The following is a 26,911-nucleotide window of genomic DNA, read 5'->3' as shown; positions in this document are numbered from 1 at the left end:
ATATGAAAATATGCTTAATCTAACACAACGCAAAGGGACAAGGCTAAATCTGTACATCAGATTAGCAAAAATCAACATTTGATAAAACCTAGTGCCAGCAAGGACACGGAGAAATGGGCCCGTACATATATGGTTAATCAGTGCATAAATCACTGCAATCTATTTAAAGGGCAGTTTGATAATACCTATCAAAAATTTAAATGCCTGTGGTTTCGTCTTTAGGGATTTGATCACATATCTCAAACACATAGGTACTAGGATATTTATTGCAAGATCGTAAAAGCAATAGAAACAAAGGTTTGCCACTAGGCAGCTGGTCACATGGACACAGCCAGAAAATGAACTGTTCAGCCATCAGACAGGATGAAGTAGACCCTCCTGGGCTGATCGGGAAAGAGCTTTGACACAGTAAATGAATGAAAGGTGCAGAGCTGTCTGGATGCATGATTCTATTTGTGTAAAAATGTGTAAATACACACACACACTCATATATATGTATACACACACACATATAGAAATATATATATATATTTATTTATGGAAGTATCTTGAAGGATATGTAAGAGACTACAAATATCTCTGGAGAGTACAATGGGGGCTTGGAGAAAGGAAGAGAAATTTTACCTTTGTATTATATCTCTGTATATGATTATAATTTCTTTACTGATACCAAGTGCATGCATTTGTTTTATAGTTTTTAAAAATTGCTGCTTTGTCTCTGGCTGTCCCTACCATTCAGGTGTTCACCAAGACCACGTGTGGCAAGCTCCCGGCCATTGTCTTTGACGGAGAAGAACCCCAGACAGGACTCAAGGTTCCTTCTTTCTCTGTCCTAGTTGAACTCGGCACCACCCAGACCTTCTAGTGACTCTGGGCTCTGAATGTGGTCGAAAGTCCTATTGTTGCCTCCATTCGTTTTTCTATTGTTTCGGTGAATTTTTTTCTCTTCAATCTCTCCTCATTCTGGGCACGATCCTCCAAACTCTAGGGTCACTTCAAAGTTTTTGTTTCTCGATGTTAGCTATATCTCTCCTTCCATCCTCTCCTTGGGTCTCTGGTAAAACTTAATTGATATTTTAGAAGTCTCTCCATTTCTTGTTTGATATCAACTGTTTTCCTGGGTTGGAATCAGGGCACGGGATGTGGGACCATATCCATCTTTGCTCAGGAAGTTTTCATCTCTGCCCTCTTGAAGTGCAGGATATCTTTATTCAGCACAAACCCATCAGGCGCCAGGGTACTAGGGAGCCACAGTGGGGATTAGAGGAAAGCCAGCCCTCAAAGGACTTCACCAGAAGCAGAGTGTATGCTGATGAATTATAATGTAGATTATTTAAAATTTCATTGTCCACGGTAATGCTCCAACACACCCTTGACTTTCCTTGCAGACATTGAAATCTCCTGTGGGGAGGCAAGGAAAATGGATCATCTGGCCTGCTTCCCCCCATCCCACTCTTCATCTGATTGTAATGCTGTAGAGATAGTTTGAAAGGAAAGGGTGTTCCCATTCTGGTGCTTGGGCAAACTCAGGGCACAAGGAGAGGGTAATTGGTAGGGACATGATTGTTCTTTTTCGGTTGGGGGTTAGAAAACAGAGTGATTCAAAGCTCTCTGAGCTTGGGAGAAAGTGTGTGTGCATGCCTGTGTGTGCGCGTGTGTGTCTGTGTCCCCACATGTGGGGAACCTGAGTGTGAGAACGAAGGAAAGTGTGCATGCTCTCATGAAGCAGCGGGTAGAGAGGGTGATGTAGGAATGTGGGGAGAGTCCAAGGTCCCTTCCCCCACCAGCTTCAAAATTGCAGTAATCGCAGATTAAGTGCTGCTGACCCCAGGAGACAAGCAGCTCTGTTTCCAAGGGAACCACATGGCTCAATCAAGGCCCCTGAAAGGGAGGGAAAGCCGAGATGAAGCAGCCCTTCCACCCCTCAGAGCAGCACTCTGAGCAGCAGAGCCCTGAGCACTGCTACATCTGGCCTGCGGAGGGACCCTGGGCAGGTCATTTCCTTCCAGGCTGAATTTTCACTGGCAAGGATGCCAGGAGCGGCTACAGTCCCTCAGCAGACCCCTGGTCCTCGGAGGAGTCGGGCTGGTGGCTAGGGAACTTGGTTGGCTATCTCCCCCTACGCCCTGCCCAGGTCTCTGAACGACCTGGGGATCCTACCTTTGCCTCTCTGGGTGTTGCTTCCCCATTGGTACAATGAAAGCACTGGACAAAGAGTCTCTAAGGAACCCCGTGGTTCTATGCCTTCCTCCTGAAAGAACTCCCCTCTCCTGTCACATTGAGACCCCCTACCTCCAACCCCGCGCCCCCGGCCCAAGGTGTGAGCAGAATGAAGGACACAAGCCAGCCATTCTGCTTGCCAACCTGCCCCTAATCACTCCCACTGGGCCATCCTCATAATGACCAAGGCTTCTCCATCTTTGGGGAGTACGGAGTCCAAAAGGCCAACTGTTTTTCTCAGCAGCTTGAAGCAGGAACAAAGATGGGAATTGAAATGTCAGGAGGAGCTCTGAGCTGAGGAGAAGGCGAGAAGGGCTCCCTCACCCCACAGCCCTTTCAGTAGGGCCACTGGCAAGTCAAGAGGAGTACCCACCCTCTGTCCAGGGAAGCGTGTCCGTGGATCTGTCCAACCTGCACAGAACCCCACACGAGGCAATTCAGAATCCGATGGTCTGATCAGGGAGGCACAGCTGTGCCACGGGATGGGAAGAGCCTGTGGAGTCAGGCTGGTTTCTTTTTCCTGCTCTTTTGCTTCCTGGTGGTGTGACTAGGGGCAGGTCCCTGAGCCCCAGACTCCTCAACTGTAGAACAATGATAAGAAAGCCCGCTGCACAGGGTGGCTGTGAAGATGAGAGGAGATAGTAAGTAAGTCCCTAGAAGAATGCCTGATGCATGGTAAGTACTTACCAAATGGCATACTTTGTATTAAAAAGTGTTTTTATAGATCATCCAGGTCAACAGTTCTCAATTGTGGTTGCACATTACAATGACTAAAGGAGCTTTTAAAAAAATGCCCAGGCCTGCCCCCAGGGCACCCAGGGATGGGATCCATCCTTCAATATTTAAAACGTTCCCCCAGGGACTTCTGTTTCTAGCCTAAGGGAATAATAGGAACTGAATTTACCTCTCCATCTTAAACAACTAGAAATCTGGACAAAATGCAGGATATGATGGTTTTCAGACCTTGAACAACAGGCATGACAGGACTATAATTGCTTAGAGAGAGGAAACAAAGAAGGTGAGCCTGACAATTTCATCAACTTACTATTCCACGTTAAGGAAACAGGAATTGAAGTTCAGAGAGACCAAGGTGGCTAGAATTTGTGGGGCAGAGTACTCGAGGGGTGAGGCCTGCAAAGAAAGCTGTCAGGCATGGCAAGGGCTCCTTGGGTCTTTGGCTAAGAACTCATCTGAGCCCCTGTGACAGAAAGTTACCAGGAAAGGAACCACTAGAATGGAATGGACCAAACAATTTCCAGAGCTGAGACAGGGCTGGGAATTGTTCTCCCCTTCCCCCGCCATCCAGAGTGGGAAATCCTTATAATACAGAAGACATCAGCTCGAGTACCCAGAAAGGTATCCCCTTAGTTGTAGGGCTAAATTAACACTAGAATAAAGGGTGCTCTGGAATTACCCTAAAGGAGATAAAATAGCCCTTGAAAGGATTCCACCATTTTCAAGTAGCTTACTTGTGTTCTAGAATATAATTTAGGAATACTTATGGGAATACATAAGTATCCAGCCCCCAGCAAGGTTCCATTAACAATGTCTGGCATCCAACCAAAAATTACCAGGTGCGTTAGTTTTCTATTGCTGCCATAACAAAATTACCACAAACATAGTGACTTCAAATAGCAGTCACTTATTTTCTCATGCCATCTGGGGATCAGAAGTGGGTACTCTGCTGATGGTCTCACATGACTGAGATAAAAATGTCAGTTTGCTTAGTTCTCTGGAGCTTGGGAATATCTTCCCAGCTTAACCTGAGTTCTAGTGGTTGTAGGACTGAGGTCCCTGCTTCATGTCAGCTAGGGGCTGCCCTCAGCTCCTTGAGGCTTCGCACACTTCGTCTTCTGAGGCCCTCTCTGTCTTCAAACCAGCAATGGTGCATTAAGTTCTACTCGTGCTCCGAATCTCCCTGACTTCCGCTTCTGCTTCTGCTTTTGAGGACTCATGGGATGTTGAGCTCACTCAGATAACCCAGTATAATCTTCCTATTTTAAGGTCAGGCAATTAGTAAGCTTAATTACATCTGCAAAGCACCTTTTCCCATATAAGTTAATATATCCACAGCTCCTTGGAGTAGAGCATGGAATCTTTTTGGAGGCCATAATTCTGCCAGATATTAAATAAAGCAAGGAAATATGATCCATCCCAGGTGAAAAAACCAAACGTTAGAAATAGACCAGAAATGAGAGAACAAATTAGTGGAAAAGGATATTAAAATAGCTATTGTGAATATGTTGCATAACCTTTAAGAAGACAGAGGAAAACATGGCTATGAAGAGAGAAATAGAGGTGCCTGGGTGGCATAGTCAATTAAGCGTCAGACTCTTGGTTTTGGCTCAGGTTGTGATCTCAGGGTAGCGAGATTGAGCCCCACATCAGGCTCTGTGCTCACCATGGAGTATGCTTGGGTTTCTCTCTCCCTCTCCCTCTGCTCCTCCCCCCACTCTTGCACTCGTGCACTCTCTAGAATAGGTAAATCTTTTTTAAAAAAGAAATTATATATATCTCCAAGTGGAAGTTATAGAAATGAAAATTCAATATCTGAAATTTCACTGTATTTTTAATATTTGAAATAATACTAGATGTGATTAACCACAGAGTAGATGCTACTAAAGAAAGATGGTATGGAAGACATAGCAATAAAGCAATACAAAATGAAGCACCCAGGGAGGAAAAAAAGTAGAAAAAATACAAATGCCGTGGAATATTTTTAAAACAAATAATGGCCAGAAACTTTCCAAAGTTGATGAAAACTATATACCCCCAGAATCATGAAGCTTAAGATTTGAACCCACATTCAAATCTGCTATAAACATTTATGTATAAGTCTTTGTATGGACATAAGCAATGTCTTGGGTAAATACTCAATAGTGGAATGGCTGGGATATATTTTCTCCAAGACTGTACTTTGTATATTCATCCTCTTAAGAGTATTTTTTTGAAGAATGACCATTTCAAATTCTAATGAAGTTCAATATATCAGTTTGTTTTTTTATGGGTCATGCTTTTGGTGTCATGTCTAGTAAATCTTTGCCTAACTGAAGTATGTGTTTAACTGTCAAAAGTCTGCCAAAGTCTTTTCCAAATGGTTGTACATTTTACATTACCACCCACAATGTATGAGCATCCCACTTCCTCCAAATCCTCATCAACAATTGATATAGTCAGTCTTACACTTTGGACATTCTAGTAAACATGTAGCAGTACTTAGTTGTAGTTTTAATTTGCATTTCCCTAAAGACAAATGATTTTGAACATTTTTTTCATGTGCTTATCTCCTATTCATACATCTTCTTAAATGAAATAGCTATTTCACAAATATTTTTTCCAAATTAAACATTGTATTGTTTGTTTTCATATTATTGAATTTCAAGATCTCTTTAACTCTTCTGGATACAAATTCTTTATTAGATAAATGCTTTGGAAAGATTTTCTCCAAGTCTGTGTCTTGTCTATTCATTCTCTTAAGAGTATTTTTTATATGTATATATATTTTTTTTTGGATTTTATTTTATTTTATTTTTTAAATTTATTTATGATAGGCACACAGTGAGAGAGAGAGAGAGAGGCAGAGACACAGGCAGAGGGAGAAGCAGGCTCCATGCACCGGGAGCCCGACATGGGATTCGATCCCGGGTCTCCAGGATCGAGCCCTGGGCCAAAGGCAGGCGCCAAACCGCTGCGCCACCCAGGGATCCCGTATATGTATATTTTTTTATTGGAGTTCGATTTGCCAACATATAGTATAACACCCAATGCTCATCCCGTCAAGTGCCCCACTCAGTGCCCGTCACCCAGTCACCCCATCCCCGTGTCCACCTCCCCTTCCACTACCCCTTGTTCGTTTCCCAGAGTTAGGAGTCTCTCATGTTTTGTCACCCTCTCTGATTTTTCCCACTCATTTTCTCTCCTTTCCCCTATAATCCCTTTCACTATTTCTTATATTCCCCATATGAGTGAAACTATGTGATGATTGTCCTTCTCCAACTGACTTACTTCACTCAGCATAATACCCTCCAGTTCCATCCACGTTGAAGCAAATGGTGAGTATTCGTCATTTCTAATGGCTGAGTAATGGTTTTTCTCAGTGGTGGGTGTGTGTGTGTGTGTGTGTGTGTGTGTGCGTCAAATGTGCCATCTCTATTTTATTCCTTTTTTTCCTTTTTCACAGACAAATAAAGGTCTAGAAATAAAAATAAAATAAAAATAGAAATTTGAATTTGCAATTTTCATTCCCAGTATGCAGACATGTAATAGATTTTTTTATATCCTGTCACCATGTTATTTATTAATTCTAGTGTCTTTTAAAAAAATCTTTTAGGATTTTCTACCTAGACATGATCGTCTGTAAAGAAGATGATCTTTACAATCTATATGCCTTTCTTCTCCCTTGCTTGCTTGCACTGGCTAGGACTTTCATTACAATGTTCAATAATAGTGGCAAGACTAAAAATTCTTGCCTTGTTTCCAGTATTAGGGGAGAAACATTAAATTTTTGACCATTAAATTAGATGTTAGTTTTCAGCTTTTTATAGATGACTTTTCAGGTTGAAGAAGTTCCCATTTATTCCTAGTGTGCTGAGAGTCTTCTTTTTGAAATCATGAATAAGTATTCAATTTTCAAAAATACTTTTTCTATATCAATTAAGATTTTATAATTTTTCTTTTTTAGTCTATCAAGCTGGTGAAATACATTGATTTTTGAGTATTAAGAGGACCTTACATTTGGGAGATAAACTCTACTAGTCATGGTGTACTACCTTTCCCATATGTTGCTAGATTCATTTCAATAATATTTTGTTAAGGTATTTTTATTTTGATTGACGTGGGGGTATTGGACTATAGGTTACATTTATTCTAATGTCTCTGATTTTGATATCAGGATAATGCTTGCCTCATAAAAAGAATTGATAAGTATTCCCCCTTTATTTTGTGGAAGGGTTTCCATAGAATTGACATTATCTTGTCCATAAATGCCTTGTAGAATTTACCAGTGAATCCATCTAGGCCTGGAGTTAATTTCTTTTTAAATATCTGCTCTCATTTATTTGTTACTCTTAGAAAATCTCATTTTGGGGGGGCACCTGGGTGGTGCAGTTGCTTAAGCATCTGCCTTTGGCTCAGGTTGTGATCCCAGAATCCTGGGATTGAGCCCCGCATCAGGCTTCCTACTCAGTGGGGAGTCTGCTTCTCCCTCTCCTTCTGCCCCTCCCCCTGCTTTTGTTCTCTCTCACTCACTTTCTCTCTCTCTGTCAAATAAATAAATAAAATCTTAAAAAAAAAAAGAAAATCTCATTTTTCCATTTCTTTCATAGATATAAGGTGACCAGGATATCAATTTCTTCTTGAGTGAACTTTAGTGATTTGTGTCTTTGAAGGAATTTATCTATTTCATCTAAGTTGTTGAATTTATAGTCATACAGTTGTTTTAAAAATAGCATTCCTTAGGGTGCCTGGGAGGCTCAGTCAGTTAAGCATCTGCCTTCAGCTCCAGTCGTGATCCCAGCATCCTGGGACTGGGCCTTGTGTCAGGCTCCCTGCTCGGCGTGGAGACTACTACTTCTCTTTCTCCCTCTGCCACTCCCTGCTTGTGCTCTCTTGCTCTCTCTTAAATAAATAAATAAAATCTTTAAAAATAGCATTACTTTACTATCCTTTTTATGTCATATAATTTGTAGTGATATCACCTCTCAAGTTATTGATATTGGTCATTTATGTATTATCTATTTTTTTTCCGATTAGTCTTGCTAGAATCTAGCAATTTCATCGATCCAAAAGAACAACTTTGGGTTTCATCAAATTTTTCTATTCTTTTTCCGTTTTTGTTTGTTTGTTTCATTAATTTACACTTTGATCTTTATTATTTTCTTTTTTCTGCCTACTTTGGGGTTTACTTGCTCTTCTTTTTCTAGTTTTGAATTCATTAACTTGAGAACTTTATCCTTTTCCAACACGGGCATTTATTGTTATATACTTCCCAAGTACTGCTTTAGTAGCATCCCACAAATTCTGATATACTATCAAATACTGTTGAACATGCTGTCATGTCAAAAATACTGTCCCTTTTTTAAAATTAGACTTTATTTTTACAGAAAAATTGAGAAGATAGTACAGAGAGGGTTTTCTTTTTGCTCTGAAATTTTCTTTGTCTGATATTAAAATAGCCACTCTAGCTTTCTCTTGTTTCATGTTAGCATGTTGTATCTTTTCCCATCCTTTTACTTTTGATCTAATTATGTCTTTATAGTTAAGGTGCATTTCTTATAGGCAGCATATAACTGGATTTTGCTTTTTCATTCAAATTGATGATTTCTGCCATTTAATTAGGGTGTTTAGACCATTTTGCACGTGTGCAAACATCTTCATTTTGCTTTCCTTTTTAAAAGGTATTTTCACTGGGCACAGAATTCTAAGTTGATAATTTTTTCCAGCAATTTAAAAGTTGTATTCCAGTGCCTTTTTGCTTTCAGTATTCTGGTGATAGATCTACAATATTATCTTTGTCTTTTTTCCTCTGTATTTAAAGTGTTTTTTTTTTCCTTTTGGCTATTTTTAAGATGTCTTCTTTATCATCAGTTTTGAGCAATTTGATTAAAATATATCTTGTTTTTTTGTTTTCTTTATGTTCTTGGAATTCATTAGGTTTCTTGGATTTGTGGCTCAATATTTTTCATCACATTTGATTTTTCTTTTTTTTTTGGCTATTATATCTTCAGATATATTTTCTGTTCCCTCCACCCCTATTTCTCCTCTTCTTTGTGGTTTCCAGTTACTTATATATTAGGCTGCCTGAAGTTCCACAGTTCAATAATACTCTTGCTATTTTTTATAGTTTTCATTTTGGATGGTTTCTATTGCTATGCTTTCAAATTCACTATTATTTCTTCTACTGTGCCTAACCTGTCGTTAATCTCATCTCAGACACTGACATTTTTCATCTCAGATACTGTAGTCTTAATTTCTTCATATTCCATTTTTAACAAACTATGATTCGTAGATCTACTTAACTTTTTTGAATATATGGGATATGGTTATAATATATAATATATATAATATATATATTTTATATATATATATATATTTTTTTTTAATGTCCTTGTCTGCTAATCGTAACATCTGTTGTCAATTCTAGGTCTGTTTCAGTTAGTTGATTACTCTCTTCAATATGGATTGTGTTTTTCTGCTTTTGTATGTGCTTAGTAATTTTTTTTTCTACCTAGCAATGTTTGATGGTGGTCCCAGACATTATGAATTTTAAGTTAAGTGTTAAGTCCTGGATATTTTTATATTCCAATAATGTTATTTTTTTCTGAGACTATGCAGCTAAAATACTTGGAAAGAGTTTGATCCTTTTGAATCTTTCTTTTATGATTTGGTAGGCAGATCTGAAGTCACATTCCAATGAGGGCTAATTATTATTCCCTTTTACTAAGGTAAAAGCTTCCTGAGTATTCTACTCATGAATTATCAGTTTTTCCAGTCTGGCACCTGGGAAGAGGCACTAACTCTGGCTCTGTGTGACTTTGGGCACTATTCTCTAATCTTTTCATATTGTGAAATATGCATGCATACATATACTGCTCAGGACTCTCGGAACATGTAAGGGGCCACCTCTGCATATCTCAGGGTTCTCTCTCTGTGCAATATTTTATTCTCTTTACTATTCTGACTTGAGAATTCTAGCTGCCTTCATCTCACTGGATGCTTGTCTTTGTCTCCTCCATTCAAAGAATCCACTAGGCTCCACCTGGATTCTCCCTTCCTGTACCAAGACCTGAAAACTCTTTCAAGGAAATAAGCCACAGCAATTGCAGGGTTGGCTTGGTTCATTTCATTTCTCAGAGATTATTCTCCTTTATTGCTTGATGTCTGGTGTCTTTAAAAGTGCTGTTTCTTCATCATAAAAACCATAATCACCCACACATTTAAATGATCATAGCCCCCACTCCTCATCCCCTGGTAACCACTAGTATGCTTTCTGTATTTGTAGATTTGCCAATTCTGGATATATCATATAAAGGAATCATTCAATTATATAACCTTTAGCATCTGGCTTTTTTCTTAGAATAATTTTTTTTTAATTTTTACTTTCTTAATTCCAATATAATTAACATACATTATTATATTAGTTTTGGGTACCTATGATAAAGTATTGAAACTAGAGAATTGGTTGTTATATGACATTGTGCACACTCTAAATGCCACTAAACTGTACACTTTATAATGGCTAATTCTGTGATATGTGAATTTTACCTCAGTAAAAAATAAATACACTAATGGTAATAAATAAATAGAAGTATTGCTTCTCATATTGGGTCTGTTTTTTTAAAAAAATTGTGTTGGGGGATCCCTGGGTGGCGCAGCGGTTTAGCGCCTGCCTTTGGCCCAGGGCGCGATCCTGGAGACCCGGGATCGAATCCCACGTCGGGCTCCCGGTGCATGGAGCCTGCTTCTCCCTCTGCCTGTGTCTCTGACTCTCTCTCTCTCTCTGTGTGACTATCATAAATTAAAAAAAAAAAAAAAAAGTTTAAAAAAATTGTGTTGAATGGGAGGGTAAATGTGGTCACTGTTACTCTTTTCATAGGCCTATAATTGACTATTTCAAGATAAAATAATAATAGTGCATTTAAGGTTTAAAACCTATGTAGAAATTTGATGCCTAGTTGGCTCAGTTGGTTAAGCATCTGACTCAATTTTGTCTCGAATCATGAGCTCAGGGTAGTGAGATCAACCCCCACATGGGATTCCACACTGGGCATGGAGCTTGCTTAAGATTATTTCTCTCCCTCTCTACCTCCTCTCTTACTCTTATAAAAATAAAATAAAACCTATGTAGAAGTAACATGTATGGTGACAATCTACAAAAATGGAAGAAGAGAAATGGAAGTATATATTGTAAGGTTTTTACAGTATCTATGAAGTGGTATAATATTACTTAAGGGTAGACTGTGTTAAATTTAACATGTATAATGCAGACTCTAGAGCAACAAAGAAAAAAATAAAATAAAAAACACCCCAAGTCTAATTAAAGCGAATGAAAACAACAAAGAACCATAAGATAAATGAGAAACAAATAGCAGGATGGCAAGTATAAACCAGCAATATATATAATTACATTGAACATAAAATGATCTAAACATTCCAGTTAGAAGGCAGAACTTTTAAAATAGGGTAAAAAGGCAAAACACAACTATACATCATCTATAAAAAGCCTATTCTATATATGAAGACACAGGTTAAAACTAAAAAGATGAACAAATATATACAACTGAAACCTTAATCCAAAGAAATCTAGTATGATTAAATTACACAAAGTAACCTTCAGAATAAGGAATATTACCAGGGATGGAGAAAGACATTTCATCATGATAAATAGGTCAATTAATCAAAAGGTCATTATAATCCTAAATACGTACACACTGAGCATAGAGGTCAAAATGTATGAAACAAAAACTTACAGAACTAAAAAAGGAGACAAATTTACAGTCATAGTTGGAAATTTCAACATCCCTCTCTCAGTAATTGACAGAACAAGTACACACAAAAAAATCAGTAAGAATAGAAAAGAAGTTAACAACACTATCAATCAACTTGACCTAATTGACATTTATGGAACACTCCACTCAACAGCAGCAGGATGTATATTCTTCTCAAGTGCTCATGGAACACTTACCAAGAAGCAGCATATTCTGGATCATAAAACGGAATCAAGAAGATTGGACTCAAACAGAGCATGTTCTTTGAACACAACAGAAATAAATTTGAAATCAACAACAGAAAGATATCCGGAAAAGTTCCCAATATGTGGTAATTACATAAAATATCTTTAAATAAGCGATGGACCATATAAGAAATCACAAGGGAAATCAGAAGATATTTTGCATTGGTTGAAAATGAAAACAATATATTTTAAGATGCATAGGGCGCATCTCAAGCAGTGCTTAGAGGGAAATTTATAGCATTAAATGGTTGTATTGGAATAGGAAGAAAGGTCTTAAATCAATATATTACGTTTTATTTCAAGAAACTAGAAAAAGAGAACATTAAAAGCTACCAAGAGAAAAGAAATAGTAAAGACAATAGAAATTTTTAAAAGTAGAAAGATGGTGGGGTGCCTGTGTGGCTCAGCCAGTTAAACATCTGCCTTTGGCTCAGGTTATGATCCCAGGGTCTTAGGATTGAGCCCCGCATTGGGTTCCCTGCTCAGCTGGGAGTCTACTTCTTTCTCTCCATCTGTCACTCCCCTTGCTTGTGCTCTCTTACTCTTCTCTCTCTCTCAAATAAAATCTTTATTTTAAAAAAGGTAGAAAGATGGTGATGTATGAGTGAAAGAGAGTTCTAAAGCTGGTTCTTTAAAAAAAATATATATATATATATATATAAAGACAAATACTATCATGGAAAAAAAAAGAGGAGCAGTTAAAAGAAGAAGCAAATTATCAAAATACAGAACAAAAGGGAGACCATCAGAGATACTATAGATATTGAGAGGGTAATATGAGAATATTATAGACAAACTCTGGCCAATAAATTTGACAACCTAGATAAAATAGAGAAAATGCTTGAAATGTACAAACTACCAAAGCTCACTTCAGAAGAAATAAAAATTCTGGATAGCCTTTTACCTATTTTTAAGTTGAGATATAATTTATATAACATAAAATTTAATGTAACACAAAATTCACTATCTTAAAGTATATGATTCAGTGGTTATTAGCATATTCACAAGGTTGTGTCACTATCACCTCTATCCAATTTCTGAACATTTCATCACCCTAAAAAGAAACCCTGTGCCCACTAGTAATCACTCCTTATTTCCTCCTTTCCCCACTCCCTGACACTACTTATCTACTTTTCATCTCTATGGAGTTGCCTATACTGAACACTCCATATAAGTGGAACTGTACAATATATAACTTTTGTGTCTGGTTTCTTTCACTTAGCACAAGTTTTCAGGATTCATCCAAGTTTTACAATGTATCAATACTTTATTCCTTTTCATGGCTAAAAAAATTCCCTTGTATAGACATACTACATTTTGTTAATAGACATTTAGATTGTTTCCACTTTTTGGCCATTGTGAATAATGTTTCTATGAAAATTCCTTTATAAGTTTTTGTGTGAATGTATATTTTTATGTCTCTTAGTTATATACCTAAAAGTGGAATTCAAATGGCAACCCATTTTTAACTTTTTGAGGAACTGCCAAACTATTTCAATGGAGGCTGTACCATTTTAAACATCCCCACCCACAATGTACCAGGCTTCCAATTTATCTACATCTTTACCAAGGTATGTTTTTCTTTTTTTAAAAAAATAGCCATGCTAGTGAGTGTGATATGGTATCTCATTGTGGTTTAGATCTGCATTTCTCTAATTACTAATAATGTTGAGTATATTTTCACATGCTTATTGACCACATGTATGTCTTTAGAGTGATGTCTATTCAAATCCTTTGATTATTTTAAAAATTAGATCTTTTTTTTCTATCATTGAGTAGTAATAGTTCTTTATATTTCCCCAATTATAGGCCCTTGTCAGATATATAAATACATCCTTCCATTCTATGGATTATTTTTTCACCTTCTTGATAGTGTCTTCTGATGCACAAAAGTTTCTCATTCTGAGGAAGTTCAATTTATTTTATCTTTGGTTGTTTGTACGTTTGGAGTCATATTTAAGAAACTATTGCCTAAACTAAGAGCAAGAAAATTCACAACTATGTTTCCTTCAAAAAGTGTTAGAGTTTTAGCTCTCACATTTAGGTCTTTGATGCATTTTGGATTAATTTTTGCTTATGGCACAAGACGGGGTACATTCATTATTTTGCATGTGGATATCTGGGTGTCCCAGTACCGTTTAAAAAGGCTATTCTTTCCCCACTGAATGATATTTACACCATTGTTGGAAATCAACTGGCCATAGATGTATGGGCTTATTTCTGAACTCTCCATTACATTTCACTGATCTATATGTCTAGCCTTATGCCAGTACTACACTGTCTTGATGGTAGCTTCATAGTAAGTTTTGAAATCAGGAAGTGTGAGTCCTCCAATTTTGTTCCTTTTTATCAACTTTGTCCTGATTATTCTGGGTCTCTTACATTTCTATAATAACTTTAGGATCAGCTTGTCTATCTCTGTAAATAAAAACCAAAACAGTTTCAGTTTAAATTTTGACAGAAATTGCGTTGAATCTGCAGATCAATTTTGGGAGTATTGCCATCCTAACAACAATCAAGTCTTCTGATTCATGAACGTGGGATGTCTTTCCATTAATTAGGTCTTCTTTAATTTCTTTCAATAATGTTTTGTCATTTTTGGTGAGCAAACAAGTATTGCATTTCTTTGGCTAGGCTTAGTCCTAAGTATTTTTTTATATATATTAATATACATGGAATTGTTTTCCTAATTTCATTTTCTGGTTATTATTTGCTGTTATACAGAAATACAGTTGATTTGTGTATATGAGTCTTGTGTCTTTTGTCTTTGCTAAAGTCATTCACCAATTTTAATTGTTTGTGTGTGTGTGTCTGTGTGTGTGTGTTCTTTAGTGTTTTCTGTATATGCAATCATGTCATCTGTAAATAGAGATAGTTTTACATCTTCTTTTCCAATCTGGATGCCTTTTATTTCTTTATATGACCTAATTCCTCTGGCTAGAACCTCCAGTACAATGTTTAAAAAGAAGTGATAGAAGTGGACATTCTTGTCTTGTTCTGATTTTAGAGATTGTATCTGCTTTTTTAATTGATTCTATAGTTAAAAGCATTCCCTTAAAGAAAATTCCTGGGCTTCAGATGACTCAATTGATTAATTATATCAGACATTTAAGGACAAAATAGTTATTAGAACAAACCAGTTCTACAGAAAATCTTTCAGAAAATAGAAGAGGAGGGAACACTTCCCAATTCCTTTTATTATGTAAACATTACTCTAATACCAAAACCAAAGATATTGTAAGAAAGGAAAGTCACAGTCAGCCCAACATCCCATGTCAATAAAAAGCAAAATACCTTAAAAAAATATTAGTCAATTGAATCTACAATATCTGAAAAAATTTGTTGTATCATGACCAAGTGTAGTTTATCTCAAGAATGCAAGGCTGTCTTAACATTCAAAAATTAATGTATTTCACCAGCTTAAAAGAGTTAAAAAAACAACACATGATTACCTTAACAGATAGAGAAAAAAAATTTTGAGAAAATTTAATACTCATTCATGATTTAAAAACAAAACAAAAGAAATTCAGTACACTAGGAATATAAGGGAACTTCCACACCTAAGAAAGAGCATCTATGAAAAATCGACAGTTAACATGACACTTGATGGCAAAAGACTGAATGTTTATCCCTAATATTGGAAACAAGGTAAGAATTCCCACTCTCATCATTGCAGTGGAACAATGTAATAGAGGTCTTAGGCCAGTGAAACAGACAAGAAAAAGAAATTAGAAGGTTTATATATTAGAAAAAAATTAAACCTATATTTTTTTGCAAATAATATGACCATTGGCCTATATAGAAAATGCTAAGGGTTCAATTAAAAAAGGCTACTAGAATTGATTAGTGAGGTTAGCAAGGTAACAAGATTCAAGGTTCAATTTTAAAAGCCTGTATACTAAATGTGAATAGATGAAAATTCAAATAAAATGTCACTATGATAGCATGAAAAATATGAAATACTTTGAAGTCAATTTAATAAAATATGTGCTATTCCTGTACACTAAAAACTATAAAACACTGCTCAGAGAAATTAAAAATGATCTAAACAAAGGGAGAGACATACTATGTTCATGAATCAGGAGACTCAACAGTGTTAAAAGATTTGGTGCACTTGCTATCAAAATCCTATATGGGTATCTGGAGAAATTGATAAGCCCATTCGAAAATTTATATGGAAATACAAAGGATCTAGAATAGCCAAAACAATTTTGAAAAGCAAAACAAACTTGGAGACTTTACTGTACCAGATTACTTGGAAATCTTGCTATACTAGATTTCAGGACCTACTTACTATTAGATTATAACAATTAAGACAGCCTTGCATTGGCATAATTATAGGTATTTAGCTCAATGGAGTCCAGAAATAGACCCAAACATATATATTCAATCGATTTTTGATGAATGTGCTAGGGTAATCTAGTGGGGAGAGAATAATCTTCTCAACAGATGATACTGAAGCAATTAGATGTTCTTGGGCAAAAAATGAATCTCGATTTATATTACACACCACACAAAAGAAGTCACTCAAGATGGATCATAAGCCTGAAGACGTGTGAGCTAAAGCTCTAAACTTTTATGACAAAACACAGGAGAAAATCACTATGACCTTGGGTTTATTAGAAATTTAAATCTCTGATTAAAAAACAGCACAAACCATAAAATAAAAGTTAATAATGTGGACTTATTCCAAGTTTAAAAAAATCCTTTGTTCTTCAAAATTTAATGATAAAATAAAAAGGCATGCTATAGACTGGGAGAAAAATATGTATCCAGAATTTATAACAAACTCTTACAACTTCATAATAAAAAGTTAAATTATTCAATAAAACATGGGTAAAGATTTGAATAGATTCTTTAGCAAAGATAAAAGAATGGAAAATAAACACATGAAAAGATGCTTAGTGTCATTACTCATCAGAGAAATACAACTCACACCATAACGAGATACTTCTACGTACTCACTAGAATAGCTAAAATGATACAGTCTGCCAATATCCAATGTTGACAAGAATGTGGAACTAGAACTCTCATTCACTGCTGATGGGAATGTAAGATGGCACAGCTACTTTGGAGGAGCCAGTTTACAGTTACTTGTAAGCTAAACATACACCCAGCCTAACTAGCAACCCCACTCCAAGATATTTACCCAAGGAAAACATATTTATAGGAAGAATTTACTTGAATAGTCATAACAGTTTTGTTCATAATGGTCAAATGGAAGCAACCCAGGTGTCCATCAACTGATAAATGGATAAACAAACTGTAGTATATCCATACAATGAAGTATTGGTCAGCAATACAAAAGACACAACAACATGGGATCCCTGGGTGCGCAGTGGTTTGGCGCCTGCCTTTGGCCCAGGGTGCAATCCTGGAGACCCGGGATCGAATCCCACGTCAGGCTCCCTGCATGGAGCCTGCTTCTCCCTCTGCCTGTGTCTCTGCCTCTCTCTCTCTCAGTCTGTGACTATGATGAATAAATAAAAAAAAAAAGACACAACAACATGGATAAATCTCAAATGCATTCTGGTGGGTTAAATCAGACCCACAAGAGTAATTTTGTATGATTTCACTGATAGGAAATGTCAGAAAGTTTAAAATTATAATGTCAGAAAGCTGAGCAATGGTTATCAGGGACCAGGGGTTGGAGGTGGATGTTTGACTGTAAGAGGTTATGAGGGAGTTTTTTTGAGGGATGGAAATGTTATATGTTGATTGTAGTGGTGGCTACATGACTGTATATATTTGCCAAGGTCCATCAAACTGTATACGTAAAATCGGTGAATCTTAGTATGTGTAAATCATATCTCAATAGAACCAATCAGCTACCTGGGTAATTCTGATATACAGCCAGGGTGGAGACCATTGGCTCAAGCTCACAACCTTATTTTATTGATGGGGATACACCAATGCCCAGGGAAGGAAAGCATTCTAGAGACACTGAGTCAATGTCTATGCGGTGAGTGGGTGGATGAGTAGAAAATGAACTGATGAATAATTTGACTGAGTGAGGTTATGGCAGATCAAATCCTAGAAATCGTGTCTTTTTGCACCCAGATCTTTCCCCCTTGCATCAGAATTAAGGAAAATTTGAGAATTGGGTCTTAATGGAGACAAGGAAAGTACAGGGGTCAGAGCAGTCTCAGAGACAACGTGTGAGCCTTTTCCACAAGACAGGTTGAGATCGGAAGCGATGGGCTCAGATATGGCAGGCTTAATTACCTCTGACCTTCCCTATCAAGCTTCAGGTCCCAAGACAGAATGCGTTTGAGATGGGGTAGATGGACTAGGATTGGTAAATTGGAATGGAGCCTGGATACTCAGAGTGGGATCCAAGGATCAGCAGCATGAGCATCACTTGGGAGCTTCTTAAAAGTGCGAATCTCAGGGCTCACCCGAGACCACTGAATTCGAGTCTAGTTTTTAAAATTTAAGAAGTACCAGTAGAGGACTTTGCAAAACTTTGGAGCCTGGGGGAGAGACCAGGGCCAGTGTTCTTGTCTGATTTTTCTCCAGAGGCAGCAAACTATACAGAGAAGAGTGCAGGACCAGGGGGAGGAGTAGGAATCAAGAACCAGTCACCTTGGGCAGGTCACTTCCTTTTCCTGAGCTTTAGTGTTCTTATCTATAGAACGAGCATATGGAGAATTCCTGCTCAGCATACCTGCCATATAGAAGAAAGGAAAAGGCAGGTGTGAAATCACCATGGAGGCTGTTGGCTGCTGGCACACTCGCCACACCGCCCTGTCTCCCTCGGCCTGTGCTGTGTAATATGCTGGTTTCCATTCCTGGCACACACTGACCTTCTCAGCTCCCAGCTGAGGCCCAGACCCACAGTTGGAACTCAGTAATTTCTCAGGGCCTGATGGCAGTTTTACGGCCATCTGGTCTCCCTTTCATGTTGCTCTCCTTACTGGTTCCTGAAGGTGGATATGAGCAAGCAATACGCCCCATCCCAGGTATGCCTAGTGGAGGGGAAGGGTTACAAACAAGTATAGCCTGTGGGAGGCTGCTCAGGAGTGCATATTCCTGGGGCCTTACAGCCTCTGGCCCTGAACCTCCTGAGACTTCCGGTAGTGGGTTCCTGGGATAGCGGATCATTTTAATAGGAGACTGTTCTACTTGTACATGGCAATGGTTCCAGAGACAGGAGGAGGGTCCTTTCCATTCCAGCTTCCCTTGAAGAGGAGGACTCAGGTGTAAGGCAAAATTGCAGCAGCCCTGGGCTCTTGGAGCCTGAGTGCTGGCAGGCCCCTACCTGGCGCTGGCAGTCGGATCTCATTCCTGCTAAAGAATGGCTAGTCCAACAGCATACGGCCCACAACATGTTTAATCCTTGGCCCCTATGGTTCTGCCGCACGCCATGTGATTCCCCTGGCACACACAGTCACTGCCTGCATTCATCTTCCTCCCTCAATATACCAATGTTATCCCTTTGGAACATGTTGCTAATCCCTCCTGCCTATATTATCTCTCTTCCTGGCATCCATTCCTACTTCCACAGCATCAACTTAACTTGCCTTGCATTCATTGCGACTCCCTGGCACTAACTGCTATTTCTGGAGTGCCTGGGGACACCACAGGCATGAGCTGGCACTCATTCTGGCGTAGCGAAGAATTCTCCGGTCATGGGCATGCTCACACACTATGCACTGGATGAGGGCTAAAGCATCTTTTCTGGTTGTCATTCTATGTGTGAACTAGGAGGCATTGTCTCCCTGCCTTTTGCAAGGTCCTGCAGGAGCAACTGGGATTGATTTCATCTACTCGTACTGTTCTTAGCAGTAGGAATGTCTGTACTGCTCTCAGGCCTAACATAGTCAAAACAGAACTTTTGATCCTGCTCCCCATCTCAGTAAGTGGCAATGTTACCTACTCACTTACTTTCTTAAGCCAAAAATTAAGGTACCGATCTTGATCCTTCCCTTTCCTTCATTCCCCACATCCAAGCCTGCTCGTCCATCCCCCAATGACCTCCATGTTTCCAAATTCAGTGATCATTTTTCTATACAAGTCTGTGTTAGCTTCTTGTGGCTGCTGTAACAAATGACTACCATCTTGGTGGATTAAAATGCTAGAAATACATCCTCTCTCAGTTCTAGAGGCCAGTAGTCTGAAATCAATTTCTCTGGGCCCAAATCAATATGTCAGCAGGGCCATACCCTCTCTAGAGGCTCTAGGGGAGAGCTACTTCCTTGCCTCTTACAGTGTCTGGTGGTTGCTGGCGTTCCCTGGCTCGTGGCCGTGGCACCCCAATCTCAGCCTCCCTGGCCACGTTGCCTCCTCTTCTGTCTGTGTCAAGTCTCCCTCTGCTTCGCTCTTATGAGGATACGTGCATTTAGGTCCCACCTAAATAATCTAGGATAATCAACCCATCTCAAGATCCTGGATTCAGTCGCATCTGCAAAGTGCAATCCCCTCCTTTTTTTTTTTTTTTTTTCTTTCTTTTCAGTGTAAGGTAACATTCACAGGTTCCAGAGATTAGAGTGTGGACATATTTGGTGGTGGTGGTGGGGAGCATAACTTAGCCTGCCACCCCATCTTACTCAGTGGTTAACCACTGTCTTTGAAGCTGCTTATTCTCTTGGCTTCCATGTCATTTCCTCCTTCATTGGCCCCTCCTTTTCACTTGCCTTTGTAAGATTCTTTTAACAGGATTTCTACCATCCACTCAGTTTCTCAGGCTGAAAACACATGAGGCATTTTTGCTTGCACTTTCCCCCCATACCCTTCCACTGCCAGCCCATCAGACAGTCTCTAAACTGTAGCCCGGGTCTTCCAACCTCTCTTCTCCCCAGCTCACTTCTATTTGCAGGACCACCACCTTTGTGGTCCATGCCACCCTTCTCCGTCACCCAAAATAGATTCTGTGACCAAAGGAAGGTATCAGAAGCTCCAGCTGCCTGCTGACTATCCTCTCAGCCTCTCTCTGGTCCCAGCCACCATTGCAATGAACATTTCCAGGAAAGTTTCCCCTGAGAGTGTCTGAGCTCAAGTACGTGATGTGTGATTTCTTTGCTTACTACACTAGGGCTTCTCTGATGCCTAGTGTGAAACACCGGCAGAGATCTTCACTGCACAGGGCATGTGCAGCCTGGAAGCATGGCAGGGGAGCGTCAACACTGCTGGGCCCATAGGGAGATGGGAGTTGATGTAGAAATGCTTCTCTCTGTGGCCCATCATGTGGAAAATTCTGAGAAGTATTCCATGTCCTTCTGAGAAAGTTTCAATGAGATAAGCTCTGGTTTTATATGGCAGGGAACAACTCAGTAATGTATATTTGTATTGGCTTTTTCTCTTTACCTCTTTTGCTCTCCCTGGTCCTTCAGTGATACCTGGGATCACTTTCTAGAAAAACTGCCTGCCCATGAGTCTTTACCTCAGGTCCTGCTTTTGAGGGGAACCCAGGATAAACCAGTGAACTGGTTTACAGTCACAAATCTGACTGTGATTCCAGGGCCCTCCTTCCTTGCTCAAAACCTTTCAATAGCTCCTCAATGGTCTTGTGCTAATTGCAAAGTTCTTTCTGTGCCTGACAAGGGCCCAAAAAGTTTGGTCTCTACTTGACTCTCCAGTACCATTTTCCCCATCCACCTTTCCACTTCCCATCCCAGCCTCACTGGGCCACCTTTAAGTCTCCTCTCCTCTCTGAAATTTCTCTCTCCTCAAGACTTTTCAGGAGCTGGTCCTTCTTGGAGCTCTTTTTTCCCTGCTCCTCTTCTGACTCCAGCTTATTCCTCAGCTCTCAACTCAAGCATCATTTCCTCAAGGACCTCCCTTACCTACAAACCAGGTAACACCCCACCACCACCCCATGCATTCTTCTAGCATGACTTTGGATAACTTTCCTTATCAGAAATGTTACTTTGGCTTGAAGTTTTCCTTTTATTTGTGTTATTATATAACTAATGTCTGTCTCCCTCATTAGATGATAAGCGTCAGGGGGATAGAGACTGTTAATTTTTGCTCCTTAGTTATCCTCAAGGCCACACCTAGTGCAAGGCACACATCATAGGCATTCAATATTTGTTGAGGAAATGAATGAATAAATTAAAGTATAATTATTCCACAATGTTCAAGGTATATATAACACCACATTTCTGTATTCGTTTCAAACAAATTAAACCTGGCTTCAGCATTCTCCAACCAATATCAGTAACTTTCAAGACTCCTCCCAAGCTTCAGTCTGAACAAATGCCAAATGCCTCAGGCTTACAGAATCCTGCAACAGCAAGCCAGGCACTGTTGTTTGCTGGGTGGAGGAAGTCACCCCTCCCTGTTCCTTCTTGCTCAGCCTTGATTGTATAATCCATTCCAAGGGTCATGGCTCTAACAGAGTCCCTACTTCTCCCTGCCAGCTGGTCCCACAGGGACCGTCACCTGGCCATTCAGTGGCTAGTCCTCACTGCCCTCTAAACAGCCAGCCCACTGGGAGTCCTTTTCCTGGAAATGGGCTCAGGTCCATACACCCTTCCTTCCCAAGAACCCTGAAATGCTGTTCTCTTCAAAAGCTTCAGAGGCTCAGAAATACTCAGGTGTCAGGTTGCTTTGGCCTTCTCAGTTCCAACGCACACTCCCCTTTTCCTTCTTAAATGATCTGGTGATCCCAGGAGTCATATTCAAAACCTAGAATGGCAAAAGAACTTGCTTTCTGTTACTTGGGGTCGGGGGGCAGTTTGTGAGTGGTACAGCAATGCAGCAGTTAGTTTTTCCCTTCCTGCATGGTGGCAGAGTAAGCTTCCTGCTATCAAGGTTATCTTCTCCTAAGGATGGATAGAATAATATTAAAGCATCTACAGTATTGAATTCTTAATGACTCAATCTGCTACATTTGCATATAACTGTAGGTGGTTCACAGATATCTTCAAGCCCCATTGTGTCTCACGACTACATTTTTTGGCACCTTCCCTGGTGTGCTGCTGTCCGTGGTGCTGAAGTATCATCAGGCTCAAAGGTGAGATGGTCTCTCCTATCGTTTCACTTCTATGCAATCTTTCCCAAGACTCACACCTTTTATTATTTTCTTTCTTAAGTGAAAGATCTTTTAAAAACCTGTTGCAGCATAAATAGAATCAGGCCTCTCACTTCCTAAGGTATGTAGCTGATTCTTGTACTCTGGGCAATTCCATCTAAAATTTTCCTTCTGGGAAGTTAGGGGAGGGTTGAGGCCCCTGCCCCTTGTGCACCCTGTTCATGAGTATCACTAGATTTGAGAGAGATGCTGAGATGTGGATGGGGGAGGGAGTGTGAACTTGGTCAGTATGAAGCCTGGCTAATTTCATTCATTTTCTTTTGCTAGATGCTGAGTATAATCTGTCCCCTTGGTTGCCTTAACTAGAGGCCTCTGAGTCATCACCCCTTCCATCTGCCCTACCCCCACAGTCCGCTAGTTCATAAGGGTGTTCATTCACTCTTCCCCCATCCTACCACTGTGTCTTTGAGCAGACCCTTAGCTCTAAATCATAGCCACAGCTTCTCCTGGGTCTCCTGTCTCCACATCACACCTGCTAATCAACTCTCCACACAAGCCAGAAGGCTCCCCATTGTACTTAAAAGTCAAATCCAACTCTTTACCATGAACTCTTGCCAACCACGGTCCTTCCTTTCTGTGCTTGTCTGTGCTGTACCTCCTGCCTTACTCCCTTCACTCCTCTGTTTAGCAAACTCCACATTCTTCTACACCCAGCTCAAAAGGCTCTCTTCCCTGGAGCCTTTACTGACCAGTGCATCCCTGGGCCCCACACAGGTCTGCAACTCCCTACCCCAGCCATCCCCCTACAGATTCTCTGTCCTTCTCTCTCAGTTCTGGAGCAGGATTATGATAGTCTCATCTTTCTACCCTATTCACACTAGGTCCAACAATGATGGATGCTCAACAAGAATTTGCTGGAAGCATAGTTACTGGTAGATTATGTCTGTCTCATCAATTGAACCTGTCTCAGGGATCAACCTCTTCCATCTCTATCTATGAACCACATTGGAAACTCTTCCTTGCCTCACTCCCTTTCACATTAATTCATTTCTTCAAGAGCACATTGCAACTTGCACTCACCGCTCATCCTCTGGCTTTCAGAAGACTGAAACTTATGTTGATATCACCCCCTAACTCCTTTTGGTTTCTCTCTCTGAGTAAAAGCATTCCAATCCCTTTTGCTTTCTCATAGATTACCATATTTAAGAATTCAAATTTGTTAGAATATAGGAGTCTGTGGCCAGAGTGAGTGAGATACCCACTCAGTTCCCAAGGCCAGGAAGCTGGAAATAGTCTTGTCCTGGCCTATACTCTGATCCCCTCTCATCTCTCCTCCTGGCAGCCAGGAGCTAAGATCTCCCCAGCATGTGCCCAACCCTCAGCCTGCCTAAAATGCTCCATGAACCAAGCTCAGGATTAGCAAATATTTACCTAATGCATAGGGGAGAAGGAATGGAGTCAGATATGTTGGAAATGAGTCCTGATATGTTCCTATAGGTATATCTCATTCACTCAGGCCATAGAACTCTTGAGCCTGAAAGCACTTTTGCCCTAGGGCAGAGGAGGGATGTTGAAGGTCTACAGGAGTCATTGCTAAGGGTGGAAGGCAGGCAGATAGTGGGGGCTCAGAATTCTGAGCTGCCTGGCTCAGAATGGTAGTATTCCAAGTGTTATGAATTTGGAATTTGAGATGGGGACTCTGGATGGGTGTAAGGCCAGTTGTGGATATAATAGAGGGAGAAGAAAATGTTCTAGGAGTAGGATACATAACTCCAGATGTGAGAAAAGAGGTGTTCCAAAGCAATGGAAAGGTAGTGAGATGGGTCAAAGGGCTCAGGGTACACATAGGAGAACAGAAGGTTTTAGATGTAGGGTAGGAGTTTTAGGTGTGGATGAAGGGGAGCATTCTGGTATTATGTATCAAGAATACAGTTTTAGATGGGGGATAACTTTGGAGAGGGCAGAATCCTAGGTGTGTTGAATGGGAGTACAAGGGCATTATGCCTGTGTTTGCGTGTCGCTGTGGGGAGGGGGAAGGATGTACGCCTCTGTGTGGTTTGAGGCTCACAGACCAGGAAGTAGGCTGGTAAAATGCTAAAGCAAGTAAGAGCTAAGATGGGAAGGGTTTAAGACAGGGCAGGAGGTAGAGCTCACGGCAGAACTCTACCGCCCTGAGAGCTTGAGATCATCTGGGTTAGCTCCCTACCCACATTGCTCTCAGAGCCCCGTCCATGGCTCTGTATACAGTGGCCCCTTCAAGCTCTACCAGCTGGGCACCAGGCAGTCTCTCCACTCATGCTGTGTCCTGACTCTCGCTCCTTGCTATATTGGGATATAGAGTAAGTCCTTTCCAGAATGTGTTCCAGAAACCAAAATTTCTAACAAAATGTCTAGACCCCAAGAGAACCCAAAGGGAGCCTGGGAGGAGCAGCAAGTACCCCAGGAACATTGCTGATGGGACTAGAGAGGATAGGAACCCTGGCCTGGGGTTCAAAGAGGATGGCCTCCCTGAAATGTGCTTTAAAGGACCAGAAAGATTTGGGTTTAGGGTATATATTATAGCAAAGCAGTGAGGAGTGAGGAGGCTGAGATGGGGTTTGGGGGGCAGTAGAGAAGTGAAATCAGCCACAGTAAATTGTTTGGATGATCCTGAGGGGATTATAAGCTCAGATGTCTGAAGGAGCTAGGCAGGTGACATAAATGAGTGAAGCAGGCCAGGTACAAAATGAATTTAAGAAACGTGGGGATGGACAAATTGAGAACATGCCCCAAATAGCTAAGGACCTTCAAGACAAAACAATAAAATGATACACGGGGTGGCAGGCCGAATGAAATCTGGCCCATGGACCATCAGTTTGAAACCCCAAGAGAGTAGCAAGGGCTTTGGCTGACTAAGGGTGTATGGCAAAGGCCTTGGATGCCCAGCCCAGCTGAAGAAGAACATTCTACAACAAAGCCTAACTGCCAAGGACCACAGGGCAGCAGTGCTTCCTGGATGGAGCCTTCCTCACCCTTCTTCCCTCACAAGCTAACAGTTTATTGTAAACTCAGCACACTTGGCCTCAGACCCATAATTTGCTTGCTAGATGACCTCATTCCTTCTCCATCAAAGCCTTCCGACCTAAGGACCCCTCGGCAAAGCCCCCTTCCCCAAATATCTCCCAGACTGGCCTTGCTTTGTGTACAGAGCATCATCTCCTGGCCCATTACAAGACTCCAGCGTGCATTTCGGAGCTGACTCAGGCCTGCCTGCTTCCTTAGGCCTTGGTCCTCTGGGTGTGACCCCCCTCGCCCCACCTCCCAGAATCACCTAATCCCTTTTCATCCCCCTCTGGCGAGGTGGGCAGAGAAGGGCTCCAGGCACCCGGGCTCCCATTGTCTGTGCTCCTTGAAACGTTTAAAGGGATTAGGGGCTGGGGGCTGGGCCCCGGTTGCCTTCAGGGATGTGTGTTCAGTCGGGGAGAAGATGAGATTCCACTTCCTTCCATCCCACCCGACCAGAAGGGCTGGTGAGTGCAAGATAGATGGTGTGGATAAGGGGGCATTCAATTAATTCCAATTTAAACCCAATTTGGTCTCCTTTATAATTAGAACAGCAGGCGTGTTTTAATAGTGGATTATCTCTCCCGGGCAGTCGTTTGTCATTGCTCTTTCTCTGCACTAGGTCTTCTGGACCACCCCACCCGGGCAAGGGAGATGAAGCTGGGGGAGCACGGCAGGGCATGGATGGGGAGACCTTTGGGCATGGGTGCACAGAGGAGCGGTGACCACAGAGGCCCACGCCCATCTTAGTCCATGTCTTACCTAAGAAAGTCCTGCTCTGTGCCTCAGTTTCCCTGGCCATAAAATGAGGGAGGGGCATATCAGTGAAGATTCTTTACTCTGACATCCATAGAATAGGAGAGAGGAGAAACTGATGGTAGATCTAGAAGGTGGAGCCATAGGGCTCAAAAGAGGAGTCGGAGATATGGGCACTGCTGTGTGAC

At 40.5% G+C, this 26,911-nt stretch overlaps 1 long non-coding RNA gene across 1 annotated transcript; it reads right to left on the bottom strand.

Annotated features, from left to right (window-relative positions):
• Positions 1-599: 599 nt before the first annotated feature.
• Positions 600-24,518, bottom strand: LOC111095475. Its single transcript, XR_005357585.1, has 3 exons — positions 24,006-24,518; positions 2,594-2,840; positions 600-1,401 (listed from the first exon to the last, which is right to left on the bottom strand). It is a non-coding gene; the product is annotated as an uncharacterized LOC111095475 (long non-coding RNA).
• Between the last annotated feature and the right edge of the window lie 2,393 nt (positions 24,519-26,911).

Source organism: Canis lupus, chromosome 4, assembly GCF_011100685.1.
Source record: "Canis lupus familiaris isolate Mischka breed German Shepherd chromosome 4, alternate assembly UU_Cfam_GSD_1.0, whole genome shotgun sequence".
Classification (NCBI taxonomy): domain Eukaryota; kingdom Metazoa; phylum Chordata; class Mammalia; order Carnivora; family Canidae; genus Canis; species Canis lupus.
Note: the sequence above shows the minus strand (reverse complement) of the source record. Positions and strands in the feature narration are given on the sequence as shown.